Source organism: Coturnix japonica, chromosome 3 (genome assembly GCF_001577835.2).
Source record: "Coturnix japonica isolate 7356 chromosome 3, Coturnix japonica 2.1, whole genome shotgun sequence".
Lineage (NCBI taxonomy): Eukaryota > Metazoa > Chordata > Aves > Galliformes > Phasianidae > Coturnix > Coturnix japonica.
Genome location: NC_029518.1, coordinates 28,623,878 through 28,642,921, shown reverse-complemented (window position 1 = coordinate 28,642,921; position 19,044 = coordinate 28,623,878). Strand labels below are relative to the sequence as shown.

Below are 19,044 nucleotides of genomic sequence, written 5' to 3'. Positions count from 1 at the left end.
AGTGTTCCCGAGCGAGGTGAGACGGCCGAGCAGCTTCGTGCTCATGCAGCGTTCTCGTGCTGCCACCGCGTGGGGAACAGCCCCGTCCCATCACCCCACGTGGAGGATGGCGCTGAGGTCAGCTGTGCAGAGACGTGAAGTGACCTTTTGTATCCCCACGTTTCCTTTCGTTTGTTTGTATTTTTCTTCCAAATGTAGATATGTTTCATCCAATATGAGTGTGATTAAATCCGCAAGACATTATGGGCAGTCAGCGTTCCCACAGCTCGCTCCGAGGGGGGCGAGCGAGAGCCGCAGCTCAAGGAGGAGATGAAAAACAAGCGTTTAACACGAGCTTCCCATTCCCATTGTGTTTCACTTTGTAATACATGGAAAAGAATGCACGTGGAGAGTGGCAGTGTAAAGAAATAGCACCAAAATGGATTTGTTGCTTAAGCTGAGAGAGCAAAGTTGCTGTAATACTTTAACAATGCTACTTATCAGTGGCAACATCTGGATTCATTTCAAAAGCTCAGCATCGGTGGAAGCAGTTTCGGTAGTTCTGTGCACTTCAGAGAGATGCTATTGTTCATGTGTGCTATAAATGCATCTCACTCAGCTCAGATAACAAGTGCAAGTTATTAAATGGCCGAGTGCTGAACAAATGAAAAGACACGAATGGCTTCAGGCTACCTGTAAGTAGTCATTCTTCAGTATAGCTCCAAGCATGTATATTTCCTTTGCAATAAATGCTATCTAATAGATTAGCCCAGCAACATATGGCAATTCTGCTTCTCTTCACTGTAGGTTAGGGACTGTTCTATAGAGAACTTAATTCAAACCCTAAACACCCTGTGTCATGTGGACTCCAGAACGGTGCAGATCCTGATGTCTTTATTCAGGCTTTGTTTAAACAAACTGCACAAGCATAAATCCAACTAACATGACAGCCTGCTGAATTTAGGTCCCAAATCTAACTCAAGCAAATTATTCAAGGAAGTCAAAACTGGGATGTAGCTTTTAATGTCATTCACATCTGAATCCTTACACCTGTGAATAAAGCCTATTACCACTTTCTGTTTCCATACCTTTCAGTTTTATTTAGCTTTTCGCAGTCATCTGTAAGTTATTTTCCCAGCTGGAGGTATCTATAGAAGCAAATAGTGCAGGACAGTCTTGTAAGACATCTGGTCAAAAGGCAGCATTGAACATATCACAACTAAGTGATTTGTCATAAAACAGTGACAAGCATATTAATCTTTCTCTGGTTCCATTTTAGGTTGTAAGAAGAGAGGTGAATATCTGTATATTTTAAATGTATCTTCCATACACAATACCAGAAGTTTAAGTGTGTTTTCTTCTTCATAAGCAAGTCCATGCTTCTGGCTAAAGACCAGCAGACATTTCTCTTTGTCCATTAAGGCAATCTCCTACGCAGTTTACCAAGGGAGGATGAAATTCCTCAAGCTGTGCTATAAACATTCATCACCGAAGGCACACTACTAATAGCACAAACGAAACACAAAATTTAAGAGAGATCTGTGCTGGGTGTGTTTTGCACAGACTGTTAAATCCAGGCTGAGCCAGTGAAACCAAAGACCGAACCGTGAAAAGCTTAAACAAGACAATTTCCACCACCACGACTTTTGAGGTTCAGTGAAAGTAGGAGTTGTTCTCCCTTCCTCTTGCTCAAGTTCATTCCTCTTGAATAAGACTTCTTACAGATTAAATACGGGCCCTGTCAAAACTTCCCCTTCTATGAGCAGCATGGACTTTAACTTGGCCACGGGTCTGAAAGCAGTCAGCACTGACAGCACCACCCACAGGCTTCTGGCCAGAGAGATCTCTTTATCAGCTCACCTTCCCGTCTTCCTTTTCAGCTGCAATTCACTCCCTTCTCTGCCAGTCTCACTAATTAGTTCAGGGGATTTGTTTGTGCATAGCCCTAATAAAGAGGAATCACCTCAGATACACAGCTTCCCCAGTCTCTGACCTTCTGCTCCTTGTGTATGTCCTGTGCCAAGTACTGCATGGAAGGGTTGGGCTAGGATTTCCTATGTACTTCCATCGCCAGCAATGGAGAACTCGGACTTTCCACCCTCATTTAGCCTGTGCTAAAGGCTACCACCATTAACAAATGATTTCCTTTATGAAAGCATTTCACAAACCTGAAGTGGAAAAAGACAAAAAAAAAAAAGCTATCAAGAAACTGAACAAACTACTCCACAGCTTCTAAATCATTTTTAAAGATGAAAACTTCTTATGTCCATATTTTTGTGACAAGAACTGTGGAACTCCATGAAAGGCATATTTTTCTAGGAAAGTAATACATTGTAGGGGGCTTCAAAAAGGTCTGATAAGATGCTGATGGCAAGAGGCTGCTGGGGTGGGACATGCTGGTCATACTGTGAGTATATGAACACCAGCCTCCCTGTCACAGCAGCCATCACGTGGTTTTTGAGTTACATTTTCAATGATGCTGTTCTGGCAAGATTCTGATGCACGAACATAAAGAATCTGGGAGCCCCACTGGACTATAATTTACACAGAAGGCTGCACTGAAGCCTTGCAAGCCTAGTTCTCTAGAATTCAATGGTGCAAAGGAAGGAAACATGCTAGACCATCTACCTGAACTACTATTCCCTCAACACATTCCTCGGTGGTGTATCTTGGCTGGCTGCTTGATTGTTCAGCTTTAGAACTATTAAAAAATCAGTGCTTAGAGTTACATTCCTCACAATTCTTCACATAGATTACATGGCAGCAATACCCCAGAATGCTATAAAAGTTTCATTTTCCAAAAGTAAACGCAAAGCCTGAGAAATAATGGCATGTTCCTAATACCATTTGGTAGGCACACTTTCAGCTGATACTCAAAGGTATCAAAGTAACGCTGATAAATTTAGATATAGGTCTACAAGAATGAGAAGTCCATCTGGAAACATGGTTTTTCAACATTGGAGTGGGGTACTGCAAAATCAAGAAGTGGAATGAATTGCATTTTAAAGAAATTTGAATTGGAAAATACTATTTGGGCTAACACTATGGTTTATCCTGTTTGATCACAACTGATCTCAGATCCGTCTTCTTTGTGGATGATTTGGCCAAAATCCCATCAGCTGCAATGTTCCCCTCTTCCTCTCTGTGGCAGATGTCTATTAATGAAACACTTTACTCTAGGTACACATTAAGTGCAAAATGTGGCCCTATGGAAACAGAAGAGCTTAGTATAGGAAAAGATCTAGCATACAACTATTTAATTTGTGTTCTTATAGTTCACTTGTGTAGATGATTATAGTCTCTGCTGCAGAAAGCAGAGAGGTTTCAGTGTTTGCCTGCCCTGCTGTACCACAAGGAAGCAATATGGGTTAGTTAGGTCATGAAAGTCAGTCATGTCAATCAATAGGAAAACGCAGCTCAGCTTTCCTAGAAGTGGTGGATCTGGTATTTTTGTGGATTGTGGAGTACTTCAGGTTTAGAATTTATGGAATTGTGGCCTATTTGTAATTCTTTTATTAGTACCTACCACATATACTGAAGATTGTTGCTAGCAGAAGTAATGCTTAATGTATTTCTCAGCTATATACTTGCTATATACAGAGCAGTGAGTTTTAACAGCGCAGCAGTCACACTACAATGGCCTTTAGGCACAGTGTGCTGTTGTACCTTATACACATACTGTATAAAGACCAGCTCAGTAAGCAAAGACAGGAATTTGGAATAATCTTCTGCTGTACATTTGTGGTCACTTTCCACTTTCTTGACCAGACAAAAAGAGCATGGAACCTTATTAGCATTCAGATAATGATTGCCACTGGTAACGTATGCTGTTACACACATTTATGTGAAAATAGCCTCACATACACAAAATTCTGTATCTGTCGTTCTCACCTATACAGAGGATACTCCTTCCAAATGTTCTGTCTCCAAATGACCATGGTATGCTGAAAAAATTCAGTTACAATTCTCTGTATTTCCCTCTGATACTGGGGAGTCCTACTGGAGTTCAGGAGTCCTTTTGCTGACTTCAACAAGCCTTGGACCAGACTTTGACTTGCTCAGCCCATTTCTGGGAGAATTCAGCTACTCTTCTTGACTTCACTCTCTCTTCCTTTTGGAACACTAACTTACGGCCTTTTGGAACCTCAGTTATTGCCTTAGGAGAGAGTTGGTTGGTTTTTGTTTGTTTGAAATGACGGCGTTAGACTGTGGGTTGGTCACAGACTAAGAAGAGCCTCATATTTATAGATCTCTTGAGAAAACTGAATCACAAGTACTCAATAAAAAAACAATCAGCAATTTAAATTACACACAGATATAAAAGTTTAACTAAACACAGAAAATAGCCTGGTGTTCCACCCCTCAGGTTCTTGCTGTGGTCAACTTGGCTTCTATACTACAAAAACATCCTCAGCTCTTCAAATAAGCCAGTAAACTTCCCCTGTAAGGTAGACCTCAGCAAATAAGGTACCCTGCTCATGCACCAGTGTTTGCTTGCTAGACTTAGGATAAAAGAATCAGAAATGTCTCCACTAAGCCAACAAGCTGCTGGAGGTGTTCAAATAAGCACGGGAAAGCAGAGAAGTTGAAACCATAGAGATAGGATTTGGGGCAAGGTGATGTCATTGCCTAGCACGCAACATTTTAGTACACGGACAGCAGAATGTTCGAACTTCAGAATCCTTCCAGTTCTGTAACATGGGTGCCACAAGAGAGGTTTTTAATAGGCTGCACTGAGCCAAACTGAGGGCTTCAGAAAGCTCTGGGAGAAGCGAAACATGCACATCTGGGAACTAAACCAAACCAACACTGTACTTTAACAAGGCTTTTGCTTGCTATCACATATAAAGAAGGTTGAGCATTTAAAAAATTCTTTTTAAAAGTCCACATTGATTCTCCAGACAGTTGTGTTATGGATATATGAATAAAAAGCTTCATTGATGGCTATCAGATTATAGCATCAATAACTAGAAGAAAAGAGAGTTATTCCCTGAGATGTTATTTTACTTCGAATAAGAGTAAGTTAGAGAAAGCAGTGTGTTACCAGCTGCAGTTCTACATCCCTAGAGATTGAATGCATCCACAGTGTAATGCTGTTCAGATGGGATGCTGGGAAGTGGGATTGGCCAGGAAGGAGCAATTAGTTCAAATAAAGGAAACATGGAATGATGTCAGATACATAGAGAATATTTTACAAACTGTATTTAAAAAGTAATTACCTTTAGAAAAAAATGTTCTCGCTTTCAAAGCAATTTATCCAGAACAGATTAAGCAACACTTCAGTCTAAGGACAGCAGCTATTAACTTCCCAGGAAGGCATAGTAGCAAAGGCATATCTGCTATTAGATGCTAAGAAAAATAAGGGTATGGCAGTAGCAACCAACTGATGTTTCCAGGCAAGGAGAACGTGGGGTCCTCACAGTTCTGGGAGAACTTCTGAGACAAACTGTGCCCCCTGTGCTGGGCATGGTACAACTGACATGCTGCCATTATTTCCTGTTAATAAATAATCACTTAGAAATGAAATAGATTTCATCTTTGTTTTAGATCTGCTTGCGTGTTCATTGCCTTTCTTCAGAGGTGATGATTTCAGGGGTTAGTGAGCATATCACATGTGGAATTTGGGCTTGACATGGGAATCCTTTCATTTATTATTCAAAATTAAAGTAGATGGTCTTTGAAGATCTGTATCAGCCCAACTCTTTCTATACTTCCACAAAAAATTTTAGTTATAAAATATGAAGAATGTTTTTATCAGTGGTGTCAATGGAATAACAAGCTCAGGGTTGCATTTAGTGCAAGCACTTTGCTAGGGCTTCCAGGACAGCCTGTCACCAACACAGGCAGCTACTTTTACATGTGCACAGCTGTTCCTGAAGCACACCATGTCACATCCCCAGGGAAGGGCCTCTCACAGTTCCTCCAGCCCAGGAGGAGCTGTAACAGTCAGTGCTAATGCAGAATTTAACACAGAAGTGTTTTCCCAGGCAGCAACAGAGAGAGGCAGCATATCACAGCTCTTCTGCCATGGAGGAAAATACTCACCTTTCTCATTTTCAAGGCAAAATCAGGAGTTTCTCTCCTCCTCCTGTATCATCTTTTGGAACAAACTCAAGTGAAGAAGCTTTTGAGATATTTGGCTCCCAAAGGATAGTTGGGGACCTCCTGAGAGAATAATCTGCTTCTTATAGAAGAACTTGTTTAGCTAAGAGGGTATAGGGGCCAGTTTCCTATCTCAGCCGAATTCTCGTCTGTCCTTTTCTGCACTCTGGAGTTACACCATTTTTCCTGAAAAGAAACTGTTTCTTTTCTTTTCCCATTTAGTTCCCATTTCCAAATGGCCTGCAACGCGTGTGACTTGAGTGTGCACAGCATTCAGCACTGACCCACAAGTCAGGAGTCTCGGGTAGTTCCTTGAGCACACACTGAACCCATCCACACCTGGAGAGTATTTTTTGTGCTCAGGGTGGACACGTGTGTTTCTGCAAAACCTGGCCTTTCATCTTATTCAAACTAGCCAAACTAAGCATCAAAAGATTTAACATGTATTCACTGAGCCACCATCTCTCCCACAAGTGATCTGTAGGTCAGTTTATATACCTTCCATGCAGTCTTTGGGCTTTACAGCTGGAAGTAACCCCGGCCCTGCCAACAGGTTTTATATTACCTGGTGGTTTTGTGATGTTGGATTAACCTTCAAAGAAACTGGACCGAAATCATGTAACTATTTTCATTACAGCCTACACCTGGACTGACATCACAGTCTCACATAATAAACAAGAGCCCTGTCCACTAAACCCTTTCAACTGTACTCTTTAATGAAGTTTTCAGTTTATGTAAAGATTTTGGTGAAAATCCCACTTTGAAAAAATGGCACTGCGAATGCCTTTATGTTTGTGGATTTCCCCTTCCCTTGATCCTATTTTATTTTCTTCTGTTTTCTTTACTAATTTTGCCAAAACCAACTTCTGCAGGCTGAGGTTTGCTTTACTCACAGCTTTCTACTTCCAACATTTGACTTCTAAAGGTTTTAAGATTTGGACTCAGTAATAAATGTTTCAGATTTCCAAAGCCAGAGTAATTTGCTTTAGCAAGCCGGTGTATTGCACCTGTATCAGCTTAGCGGCACAAAAACCTCTTCGGGGAATTTTTCATTAGAGATTTTTCATTTTATTTTCATTCAGACTTGAGAACAAGAGCCCAGCCAAGACTGATTAAACTTTAAATAGTTTTACTTGTAACAGGGAAGAGAAACGGGCTGCATAAAGAATTTGCTTGCTGTGCTCTTGGCCCATGCAAATGCTATACCATTATTGCTGAGATTATTCATACTTGTGTTCAGCGCTGAGCATGTGCAGAAGAATAACGTATCAGAAGTTTGAGCAGATAAGACATGGGTTCAGACCGTGGCCTGAGGGGAAATATTTTGCTTTATTAAAGTTGCATAACTGGCTTATATGCCTGAGAATTGTAGGCAATTACCAGCATTTTAAAACGCAGCCATATTTGGCAATATGTGCCAATCCTTTTATGTGCACTTTAGATGATTTACGTGCATTACCCTGTATGCCCATAGTGAGAGATCTGTCCTCTTTATTACTGCACTTCAGTTTCCGCTCAGGGCCTCAGCACTCTTTCATACAGGCAAAGGTTAGTATTTGCCCTGTTGCTGCCCTTATATTTGCCTGAGGCCGGTTACAGGCATGTCTATTAATGGAAGAGGAGACCTCAGAGTGCACCATCAACTGCTTGGTCCCTGCTACTGTCAGCTCTCCAGTCACTCCCAGAGCACCATTCAGCAGCACTTACTGGCATTTTTGGATGCCTTCAGAAATGGGGTACTCCACAGAATATTCCTCTTTTTGTCCTTCATTGTGAACTGCCCATCATTTAACCTTCAGCCTTTTATTGTCTGTTTTTTAGAAACAATTTGTTTGGATTATTTCACACAATTTCAGGTGCACTGAGGTCACAAGAGACCTCTCAAGATCATCTTGTCCAACTCCTCTTGCACAAGAACTGTCTGCTAAGGCAGGTTGCTCAGGACATTGTCCTCTCATGTTTTAGAATGTTTCCCAGGATGGAGACTCCAGAACTCTCTGGATAACCTGTGTCAGTGTTTCATAGAGTCATAGGATAGTTTGAGTTAGAAGGGACCTTTAAGATCATCTAGATCCAACCCCCCTGCTATAGGCAGGGACACCTCCCTCTAGACCAGGTTGCCCCATCCAGCCTGGCCTTCAGTGATTCCAGGGAGGGGATATTCACAGCCTCTCTGGGCAACCTGTTCCAGAGTTTCACCACCCTCACAGAAAATAATTTCTTCATAATATCTAGTCTTAAACCTACCCTCCTCAAGTTTAAAGCCATTTCTCCTCATCCTGTTGTTACATACCTTATAAAAAGAAGTCCCTCCTTGAGTTTCTTGTAGGCCCCCTTCAGGTACTGGAAGGCTGCTATAAGGTCTCCTCAGAACCTTCTCTTCTCCAGGCTGAAGAGCCCCAGCTTCCTCAGTCTGTCCTCATGGGAGAGGTGCTCCAGCCCTCTGATTATCCTCGTGGCCCACCTTAGGAACAACTCCAACAGTTCAATGTCCTTCTTGTGCCGGGGGCTTCAGAACTGGACACAGTACTCCAAGTGGGGTCTCATGAGAGCAGAGTAAAGGGGCAGAGTTCTCTCAACCTGCTGGTCATCCTTCTCTTGATGCATCCCAGGATGTGGTTGGCCTTCTGAGCTGAAAACAAACATTGCTGGCCCATTTTGCACATACTGCTGCATGGAGCCATTCTTCCTACAAGGCAGGGTCTGCATTATCCTTTTCTGAATTTTATAAGGTTTTTGTTGGCTTATTTATTCAACTTGTGAAAATCCCCCTGAATGGAACCAAAACCATCTGGAGTATCAACCACCCCTTCCTCATACTGCACCATCTGCGAAACTGATGAGGGCACAGTGTGCTGTGCTGTCTAGATCATCATTGTGCAAGTTCTCTAACTGAAGAACAATCAGATATATCAAATGCTGCTGGCTTTTATCCACTGGAAGCTCACTTGCTCATTTTATTTATGAATATTCTGAATATTTTGGGAAGTCCAACAGTTCTTCATCATTCACCTCCATATTTTTAAGTGCAACAGAAAGCCATGAGGTTATTAAGTGAATCTTAACATGATGAAATCTGTGACGGAGTACTTCCAGTAGTACAGTTTTGTTTTCCAGAATGAACAGAACAACATTTAGAAAACCTCTGAAACCTATTTTTTACTAAGGATTTGGTACAGAAACTGTCAGTTTTCTAAGGAGGGTTTTGTGGTTAGAACACAGAACATACATGCTGAAAAAGAACAAAGGGTGCTTCCTCCCTAGCCCTGGTGTAAAAGCTAAAAACACTTGAAAGAAGGTGTTCCTGTACAAAGTAAATAAATAAGTACATAAATAAATCTATATATTTATACATATGTATGGATAATCCTGTAAAACAAAACAAAAAAAAAACCAGCCATATATATATAATATATAATTCTAGTACATAAAAATGAAAGAAGTTATCTTTTCACTCTCCATTCAGAACAAACATAATCCGGATTTGACAGCAGCAGGATGTTGTACATGTTTTTATGCTAACACAGGTTCCTTCTGTTAATGCAAGCTTGCATGCAAAAGACTGGACACAGATCTAAGTTAGGGAAGTTACAGATGCATATACAGCTTGTAAAGCTCTCCTACGTAGAAAGAGGAACAGCAGCCAGAATTTGCACAAGGTCAACAGTCCCCATCCTCTTTCCTAGCAATAAATAAAGCCCCATGATGTTTTTGATAAACTGATGTTTTCTTCTGTCCCACCAGAGCTGTGCCTTTCGTTTCTGTCCAGTGTGCTGCCTCAGTAACCCTGTCATTCTTTCTCCTGAGAGATAATGGTGCAAAACGTAACTGCTGTTTGTTCCTTTTGTGTTCTCAGTCTGTGTTCCTGTTTGATTAGTGGTGTTTCCTCTTTCCTGTTCTTTGTTTATTACTCTAACACAGTTCCTGTTTATCAGTTTACAGTAACCAGACAAAAATAAAGTTGTTTAGAGCTTCATGAGACCTCTGTCTTGAAGTAATGGAGGTTCAGTCTCACAAAGCATTTGATTACTCCACTCCTTCCTGATCTCTCAGCTTCTTTCTCTTCTCCTTCTCCCTTCTTCCTTAGCCGTCCTCTCTTTGCTGTTTCACAAGGTACTTTTTGCTCCCCACCAAATCCTTCACTCACCCATTCTTCTCATTTCAGATCCTGGAAACTTAAGTCCAGAAAGAGGGAAAGAAACATGGAATGGGGCCACAGTGCAGCCGGTGTAGATGTGAGCTTTGCAATGCTGAGAAGAGAAACACGGTTGGATGCTGCTCTTCAGTGATAGGATGAGTGAAAGCCAAACAATTGAGTGAAACCAAGCCCATTGCTGAGCACCCAGCCAAGGCCTGGATTAAAATTTCTAAATCCTCAACATGAGAGAGTTGCACCCTGGGGTGCAGAGCTCAGAGCAGCAAGCTGGGGTATCACAGCTGCAGAGATTGGAAGCTCTTGGTGATCCCTGACAAGTAGCCGTTCGCTCCTCCTGACCTTCACAGGCTGCTCCCAGCTGCTGCAGAGTCCTGGAGAGCTGCCTCCAATGTACCCCTTCTTGCTCCTACTTCCCTCCTGGCTCCTTCCTGGTAGTGCAGTCCTACGTGGTCTCGAAGTTTTACTGCAGGGTTTTGCAATGTTGAGGTTGGAACTGGAGGGTAATATAACATCTAGTTCACTGCAATAAATAAGACCTCAAAATCAGGAGGCTTTGGTCACAAAGTGGTGTCAAGAGCCATAATTTTGATTTTTTGGTGGCTGTAAAACTAGCTCTGCTTGTTAGCCTCTCAAAGTCTGCATAAACAATCTTATTTGCAGCTGGGAGCTCCTTAATGAAAAGAAATAATGTCTGTCCAGAAGCTGGAGGAGATGCCCTAAAGAGTGAATTAGATCTTGTGAGACTCGGAATGACCATACCAAGGAAAAGACTCGCCCTTCCAGGATGTTATTTAAACTACCAAGGAAATACTTAAAAAGAGCTTGGAGAAACAAACTGCTTGAAACAATACTTGCTGCAAGTCCAAGAGGGAAGTCACAGCAAAGGGCCAAAATCTATTTCTTAATTAATAACCAGCCTGCAGCACCCAGAGTTTTACTGTGACAAAAACATAACTGTGGCATGAGATATCACATAACTAATCAAATTTCATGCTGTCCCACTACAGTAACTGAAAGCAAGAGGCATTTTTATAGGCAGCAGGTCAAGCCTTGGTGCTTGTAAATAATCAACACAAGCAACTTCACTAGCATTTCTAATGAAGTTTTCCATTCATATTTCTAGTTTGTACCGGTGATGATGATGCTGCTGGCTGTTCAGATACCTAATAGGAGACTCAAGGGTCCAGCCTGAGGTATAAGTTTCCAAATGCTGCCCTAAGTTCCTCATCAATGCTCACAGTCAATCACTGAAAGAAGGGTGACTGCGTTCCAGAGCCCTGCATTCCTACCACTTGATTGGATGTTGGAGAACAGAATAAAAAAATACTTGTAGGGTAATAAATTCTTGCCTTGAATGTTTTCATTTTCACAGGCATTCTCATTTTGAGTGCTTTTGCAGGCACTGATTTCCCCCAGGTAAAAATACACGCACCAGAGTCACATTTACATTTTTGTCTAAGTGTTGCCGCCCTCTGCTTTCCAATAAGTTTTTATGCCTATGTTTAAAGACATGTAATTTGTAACAAGTTTTACGCTGCAAGAGAAACACATAAAATTCTGTTTATTATCCCATTCTTTATTTGTCTCTGTGTTCAGCCTGTCCCCCTGTAGCACTGAACAGTCATTTGCTAACGACTTAGACAGTAGATAATCACCAGTTTTGTCTCCAGGGCTTAAAATAACTCAGGGTGGTGTTTGTGAGCTTTTGCGTACACACACGCACCCATCCCCTGCCCTCAACAGCCACAGTCAACCACAGACGTATTTCCAGATATCTAAATATCATTTTTCTTTGTGCAGCAGTGGGAATATGTCCTGAGTCACCCCAGCTCACTCTTTTTCTCTGGAACCATACAATTAGCATCTGTTTTTAGTACTTTGTGTTCAGGCAGAAGGGGATAGAGAGAAGTCCCTATTGTTGTCGCTGTTGCTGCCCCTGTTGCTATGGTCTAGTTGGTAGCAGAGTGAAAAATTTTAGCCAGCAGAATGAACCAGATCATGCTCCCAAGTGCATCCCCACACATCAAGAAAGAAAGAAATATCTCGCCCCATTTAGAGTCAGTAATTTGATGTTTGCCACAAAGGTCTCAAAAATAAAAGGTCTCTCTAGCATTGCATCAAACTTCTCTTAAAGTTCAAGTTTGCTTGTGCTGATTGTTAATTGTAAGCACCAAATTATTAAACAACTTAACTGCTGGTGTCCTCACTGCTTTACAGCTAGGTCCTCTGAACAAGTACAGCTCAGACTGCTACAACATTTGTGTACCTCATTTCTTTACCAAATCAAGTATATCAAGCAAGCCGGAGACACGGTTACAAACATTGTACAATCTGGATCACTGCAGCTCCACAGGCAGTTTCTATGGAAAAAGGTGAAGAGTTGGGCCAAGCCCAGAAGGAAAGTGTGTGAGTATGGCTGAAAAAGGGGAGAGACAGCAGAGGTGTGGAGAGCAAGGAGCTGGATGTTGCCCTGTGCAAAGCTTCCCTGGTGCTGCAGGCAGACACAGAAATGTTTTGGCTCAGGTCTTAACAGGCCCCAAGGAGAAAGCTGGATGCACAGACTGGTAAAATCCTAGCTGATACAATGAAAATGTGACACAGTTCTATGACTCTGAAGGGAAAGAACATGGTGAGTTCTTCTTAAAAATACCACAGCTTCCCCTTCGTAACATCCAGAGCAATAGTTTTCAGCTATGCAATCACCATGACCTTAACAGTGAACCAAAGACTACTGGATTTAGAGTTTTCATACTCTTCCAATCATATTCAGCCATAGTTTTGTCATAGCATTTTGTGTAAGGTTTTAATGACTGATGATCTCACACTACGTGTGCTCTTACACGAGATACTATAGTCACACAGGCAGTGCCATAGTAACATCATAACCTGGTTCTGTTCAGTTGTAGGCCTAAATCACAGGTGCCCATATTTTAAAAGACGTTTTCAGCTATTTTGGGTATTACTTGTGTATTATTTGTCACTGCCCAGTCAGCCATTTTCTTGTTGGCCATAAGCTTTCATGTGAAGCTAAGTTTTTATTATCTCTGAATAATTTCTATCAAAGCAGTTACAGAGGCAATGATAAATAGCCCAATATGTTACACATTTTTTTCATGAGCAGGGAGCCAAATTCTTTCTTATTATATCAAGCATATGTTGGATTGTGCTAGCAGGAAGTGTTTGTGTATTTGCATACACATCATTTTCAAGAGGATGAGCTCCTCCATTGCCAAACCACATTAGCAGTCAGACAAGATGTCTGTGATTTTCTGAATATTCAGCCCTGAAAACAATAAAACTGCAGTTCTAATCCTAATGACCTAATTCTAATCCCATGGACCATATATCAAATACATGTGCAAATTGACACAGTCTGTTCTTCTACATGTCTTGTAGCAGAGAGAGACACAGTCTCAGACCTGGAACTTCTAATGCTCGTTGCCATGTGAAAATTAAGAGGAATCGAAGTAATTTCCCATTCCTTCTATGAATAGGCCACTTTGACTTTCATTTGAAAACCAGTGCATTTTTATATGATGTCAACAAAAGATGTTGCCTGTAAATTTTATGACCCACATTTAAATTAGAGGTGAGATTTGTTCCAGTTTACTGATGAATTCTGAGGAAGTGGAATCAGAAATGCTACTCTGGAAACTGATGAAACTCAGCTCTAGAACATAACTGTGGGTCCAATGTTTAACTCTTGCCATGTGGTTTGACATTAGGCATTGGGATTTAGCCCAAAACCACTCTAGATTGGAGACCAGCCTCAGGGGCTGGTACTGCAAACCATCCTGGGGTACAACCACATGAGCACCACGGTAACACTTTACAGTTTATTCAGTGAGCTCGCTGAAAGTTCTTCAATTCAAACCAATGGTACAAGACTGGAACGCTGTTTAACAGCAGTGTTTCAGCAGTCTTGGAGCTGTAACAGCATGGCTTTTATGTCACAGATGGGATTTGACGCGGCTGATAAACATTCACATTGCAATCAGCAACTGCAATCTCAGTTGCCGTATCAGCCACCTCAGTATGACTCGAGCCCATTTAATCTAAGATTTCAAACAATCCAGTCCTCGTGGTTGTCTATAAAATCTCTCCTCTGTCTACCATGGGCATGGTCTAACTTCTAAACCATTTATACTAAGGTAATTTTGTTATCCTATTTGTCTGAAGAATCCCTCCCAGAGATAGTTTGCACAGCAGAACTACAACAAACTCTGTTATCTGGGCGGTTCAGAAGAGCATTGTTTCCAATAAAAGACTTGGCTTTGACAATTAATTAATAGCCATCTTTCAAAGATCAAAGAATAGAACCTGATCAGGAGCAGATGCTGCCATGTGTGGTTATTTACATTTTCCTGTCTGGTATCCTAACAAGTTTTTCATGATTTTTCTCCCCTCTGCAATAGATAATTCCACAGTTTTATGAAATAAAATTGATGCATCTGTTCTTGGCAGATGACAGAATACCTAAGATTGTGCTGCCCTTGATCTGTACATGGAATTTTTCCCAGCATGAATGGGAGTTTCACATACATGTGACCACAATCCAGAAAGGAAAAATCCTTTCATCCTCAGGGAGTTTTTCCTGGGAGTGATATTTTTTCCTAGCAGTGATATATCACTGGGCAAAAGGGCTGCAGGCTCAGATGTAGATACTGGAGATTGCTCATAACACACAGGCTTCTGTCTTTCCCTTCCTGTGAGGGTAAAGTCATGGATATTAGCATGGTGCATCCCTACTCTGTACATTTGGGTGTCTGCAAAGAAATCTGGTATTCCAGGTGCTTCAAGACAGTAGGTGCTGTTGCTGACTCTGGTTGGACAGATGATGTGCCCAAGCAATACGATCCTCTTGTCACTGTTTCTGCTGGTAATTCAAGTTCAGACATGCAGATTCATTAAGGAAAAGTAAACTCTACTTAAGCTGAAACTGGACAAAAAAGTGTATGTTGGTTAAGTCTAATGATACCGAGATCAATTGCCATCTAGAGAAACTGTAAATAATGACCAGAAATGTAGCAAAAAGAAAAAAGAAAAACAAAAGAGATGGCAGTTGATTTGGAAATAGCTGAGAGAGAAGGGAGAAAGATGACAGAAGTTATGGCAGGGCAGTAGGCAGCAAAGAACAGATGGGGAGAGAGGAAAAATCTCTTGCTCGAAGCGAGATTTTGTGAGCATGCATATCCTGTATATAGGCCACCCACCCATGACACATGGATATTGAAAGGGTGTTATTCTACCCCTTATACATAGCACTGGCTTTCCCTGTAACTAGGAAAACATTTATTTTAAAAATTGAATCAACCCTGACTAAAACATGGGTTTCAGTTACAGGAAGAATAGGTTCATGAACTCCAGCTCGATTTCTGAACCCTGCCATCTCAAATACAAAACCAAAAAATCTCATATCTGCAAAACTCAAGCTCTGGGAGGTTCACCTCTCCCTGGATCACCACGCAAACTACCCAGTAAGGGGTTTCAAACTGCACATGAGGCAAAATAGCTGCTAATACTCACTTTTAAGCCACTGAGAGAGAAGAAAAGTATGAAAATGGGTACAGTGAGTGCCCTGGGTAGCAGAGCTACATCATTCATTTACTCAGAGGCAGTGTTCACAGTCACAGCACCCAAAAACTCACAGTAATCTAGACAACTATTAATGCCAAAGCGGGACAGATTCAGGTCTTTCAAAGTGTGGCAGAGAGAGCTCTCCAAACCCTTCTGTTTCTCTGCAGTTCCTAAAAACTGGGTAGATTTGTAGAGCACTCCTTCCTTTTCTAAATAAAAGGTTTTGCCAACCAGTGCAGCCTCACTGGCAACTGCTGAGTATCTGCGGCAGTGGAGGTATGATGTGAATTCATAGGCCACAGGAGGAAGAATTTGGCCCCTTTAGGATCCCTGTGTGGTCCTACCCCAGTAGGACAAGCAATGATAGAACAGCTAGCAATATAGGCATTAGACAGGCAATGGGCATATCCTCATGAGTATCCAGGACCTTGATATTATCCCTTGACAAAGGTAGTCCCTGATTCATAGGGGAGAAAGATTTAGCTCATATAAGTATTTTAATTCTGCTAAATATTTTGCAGCTTTCTGAAGACACATATCTACACAGCCAACTGCTATTAGACATGGTGTGGCATACAAACCTTCTTTTGATCTCATACCACTTCTACATCACCACAGCCTCACTAATTCAAGGCTCTCTAAGTGACACGATCTGTAAATGGAATCCAACCTGTTGCTTTAACTTTGTGTAAATTAAAAGGTAGCTTTAATAACTGATCTTCATGCAATTACTTTGGATTGCACCTGAGGATAACAAGGGTCAGAAACTTGCAAACTTTCACTTGTCATAGGGGAGTTTTTAGTGTTCCCAAAAACATCGAGTTATTACTTTGACAGGTTCCCCCATCCATCTCCTACCTGTCCAGAGTCATTCAGTACATAAGTTACTGGACTGTATAATGGTTTGACTAGCATGTGAGCAAGCAAAGGCTCAACTGGTTGCATCTGAAAAGATCTGGCATTCTGGCCATAGCTTTCAGTGTTGTTTGTGCCTATCACTGTGAATTCAGCAGCTGTGTCTTCCCGGAACATTGAGACCCATCTCCTGCTGTATAGGAGGACTTAGGAAGTTTGCCACGTTCAAGAACAAGGCTGTTCTGTTTGTTGTGGATGTTTACGTGACCAGATATACTCTGCTGAGCAGTACTTGAAAAATATCTGTGGCATGTGCTTCATCCCAACCACTCATTCCCTTTTCTTGACCTGCCCTTTGTGGAGAGTGTGGAATGTTAAACATTTCTTGTTGGTCTGCCCAGCCTCCTGCTCTATTTACACTTACTCTCCCATTCCCTTATCCTGGGGCACCTTTCAGGATATTTTCTTTCCTGCTCAAAGTAATAGTGTTGGTAGGGCCAGATTCTTCAGCAATTAGGAAGTGGAGCTTGCTATGAAAGCTGGAGTCTGTATCCATTGAAGCTGCATGTGGAATCTGAAATAAAAAGCAGTAAAAAAAAAAAAAAAGGATTTAAATAATGCATTGTGTCTTACCAAGATCGCCTTTAAATCATTCCTTTTTTTTCAGCTGCTCCAAGAAAAAGTATTTTTGAAACAGTAAGGAAAAATCCATTCTGCAGAAACATTTCTTCTCAACATAAACAAGTTTTGGGCTCTTGAAACCCACTAGATCAGTAACAACAAAGCCATCTCTGCTGTACTGAACAGACTATGCAGAGAATGAGCCTCAGAGCAGAACAGCCCAGAGCCTGCACTTTCATTCAGCCTAATTTACAGATTTTATTGTGAGCTATTATAACAAAACTAAGCAATGTGAACACTTACTTAACACCTAGACAGGTTTGTTCCTGTTTCACTAAAACCACTTAGAAGCTGCTTTAAAATAAAATAAATAAATAAAAAACATTGTCATTTTGTTTTGTTCTGATTTTTGTGTAGATGTTTTTATGTGTGTGTGAGATATGTTAAGAAGTGAGGGAAGCAGATGGACAAGAAATACTTGGTCAGCCACTCAGAAATTTGAAGTGAATAAGAATTCAGCTCTTCCCCCAGACTTCAGCTATTGCCTGAGAATTCAGCTGCTTTCAGAGCTTTATGTCACCTCCTGAAGAGGTGCTGTAATGCTACAGCTCCCATATATGCTATTTAATTTCCTATTTTAGTTTCACTTGCTATTTTAAAAACATGGTGCCACCTCCCTTTCTTCTGAGTTATCCTTTGCATTAAGAACAAACTATGAGAGAGAAAAAAGATGCTTTCATTAACGAGGTTTCAATATAAATATCAGTTTTAAGGAGAATCCACAGAAAAGCATGGAGGAGCCTCCAAACCTTTTTTAAAGGACATTCCTCAAAAGCCATGTTGGGTCTGAGCTTCTATAATCCCACCATAATGGTGCAAAATGTATAATATACAACATCAGAAACATTGGTGCTGCATAGATCTTAATCCCAGATGGATTACTTCTGAAAGTTCATACTCTTATGTACTGATAAAACATAGTACATAGTAAGGCCTCAGCCAAGACTCTGAAATGTGCCTATTAAGCACAGACACCCTCACACTTAAGGCACTTTGCATGATCCAGTTTATAGAACCTGCTGAAAATACTTTCATCTATGTGGAGGGGGCTGCTCAAAACCCAAAGGTTTAGCTGTGGAGTTTAACAGAAGATAAAGAGATACAACAGTATTCGGTGTCTTGGTAACAGTGACACCAAAAATAGTCACACATGCCAGTGTCACGATGGCTTAGAGTGTTCCGGCTGAAACACTGCCTGTCTGCCTCAAATGGCCACGAGGTTCAGATCCAGCTGCTGGCTGCCTGCTGAGCTTTGACCTGAACTACAACACAGTGAATTGGTCTGTGCCTAAAATCGTAGCCAGATCTTGGTGTGTTTGTGTGTTGGTGATAAAGGGTGTCTTCAGTGAGAGATGCAAAGCAGACTCATGGATTCCTCATGCTTTCATCTACAGAGCAGGATAAAAAGGATCTTGGCAGTGGCAAAGGACTGCACAGTTCATTCATTCATGTATGCCAGAGGGAAGCCAGTAAGTTTCATAGTGAGATAAAAAAATGTCTGAAAGGTCTGGCTGAAAAATTGCACTGTCATGCTTCTCTTTGCTGTTGAATGGGTGACCAACCACATCTTATCAATAAAGCTATTATTCATGATCTCATCTATCCGATGAAAAGATTCTTGGGGTATAACTGAAAATAACTTGGTTTGCAAGGATTTACAGGCGGAGAGGGCAGGAATTCCATGCAAAGCCCAT

General features: G+C 41.3%; 1 long non-coding RNA gene across 1 annotated transcript in view; it reads right to left on the bottom strand.

The window, feature by feature from the left end:
* Positions 1-8,275: 8,275 nt before the first annotated feature.
* LOC107311324 overlaps positions 8,276-19,044 on the bottom strand; it is a 78,638-nt gene continuing 67,869 nt past the window's right edge. The window contains exon 3 of the long non-coding RNA XR_001553994.2: positions 8,276-17,243. This is a non-coding gene — a long non-coding RNA (uncharacterized LOC107311324). The remainder of the gene's footprint in view (positions 17,244-19,044) is intronic.